The sequence below is a fragment of the Gigantopelta aegis genome, chromosome 8 (genome assembly GCF_016097555.1).
Source record: "Gigantopelta aegis isolate Gae_Host chromosome 8, Gae_host_genome, whole genome shotgun sequence".
In the NCBI taxonomy this organism is placed as follows: domain Eukaryota; kingdom Metazoa; phylum Mollusca; class Gastropoda; order Neomphalida; family Peltospiridae; genus Gigantopelta; species Gigantopelta aegis.
The window spans coordinates 32,153,096-32,154,738 of record NC_054706.1 but is presented as its reverse complement, the minus strand read 5'-3'; positions in this window follow the sequence as shown (position 1 = coordinate 32,154,738).

The following is a 1,643-nucleotide window of genomic DNA, read 5'->3' as shown; positions in this document are numbered from 1 at the left end:
AAAAAAAATCTAATCTGAATAACAACATTTATTCATATTAGCATCACTGCCAAACAGCTATATAGGGCTGCAAATGAATCATTTCGAATTTTTACATGGATTACAACTGATATTGAGGTACAGTGATGGAAATACATGGTGAAAAGGTTTCAGATCAGCTCATTTTCCCCGAATATCGTACGCTTATGTTAGCGCTTCACAAAATGAAAGAAAACGATGTAATGATGTGCGTGATCTATTCTATAGGTTGGAAAAAAAAAGAAAAAAAAAAAGTTTTATTTAACGACACACTCAACACATTTTATTTACGGTTATATGGCGTCAGACATGGTTAAGGACCACACAGATATTGAGAGAGGAAACTCGCTGTCGCCACTTCATGGACTATTTTCGATTAGCAGCAAGGGATCTTTTATATGCACCATCCCACAGACAGGGTAGTACATACCACGGCCTTTGATATACCAATCGTGGTGCACTGGCTGGAACGAGAAATAGTCCAGTGGACCCACCGACGGGGATCGATCCCAGACCGACCGCGCATCGATCGAGCGCTTTACCACTGGGCTACGTCCCGCCCATCTATAGGTTGGTTAACGGTCCAGTCGTTGTTCGCGACGTAGGTGTGTTTCTGTGTTTTTTTTAATTTATGAAGAATGAACTGAGAGTGTGCTCATCATTCGTCGGTCCGTACTTTCATTTAAAAAATACAAACACATGTAAGTGGTCGATTTTTACTTGACTTTGGAACCATGGCTGAACAGTTAATGAAAATATCGGGCAAAATGGTTACATAGTAAAGACAAATATACAGGGAAATTATAGCTTTAACCGTCATCTTTAGCAATATTTTGAGAGTTTAATGTGATTGTAAAATCTTCTGAGGGGTGTACGCAGTTGAGTACGCGTTTCAAAAGCCATGTAATACAGACACTGCTGATTTTAGTTAAAAGTAAGGTTATGTCATTTTCAGGATACTCAAAACTTTAAAGTGAATATTAATACTTTTTATTATTATTATTATTATTCCCAGCCCCTTGTTTACCATTAAACAACCCATATCAAGGGTAAACATTTGTTGAGTACATAAAAAAAATATCGAAGCAACACAATATAATTTAAATATTAATAGTAGTAACTTGACACTATAATAGTTCCCCTTTTGTTAATACTACTACGAAACTGTTAACATGCAAGCTGATTTATGGATTATTTTAAAAGTGGGATGAACCTGATTTTGTTTCTGTTTCTGAATGGTGTTTTATGAACAGCATCTTAAAAAGGTGGCAAGAACGTGAATGATGTCAATACTTTATGTATTCCTATATGGATCATCTTTGGTCGCAAAGTTTGTGGATGGCTGCTGTAAAGTATGTATAATTTACATACGATGAGTGTGTAAATAAGTAAAAAGTAAATTATCAATTCTTTCTTGTTATTTTGGGTGTAATGGAAAGATGTTTTTTGTTGTTTGTGTTTGTTTGTGTGTGTGTGGGTGGGTGGGTCGGGGGGGGGGGGGGGGGCGCTAAAAATTGCAAGAACGATCGTTTGGTTCGCGCAAATCTAATTTTGCTTAACCTATTCTCGCCCTCCCCCCAGGTATGCAACTGTTTTATTTATTTATTCATTCATTCATTCATTCA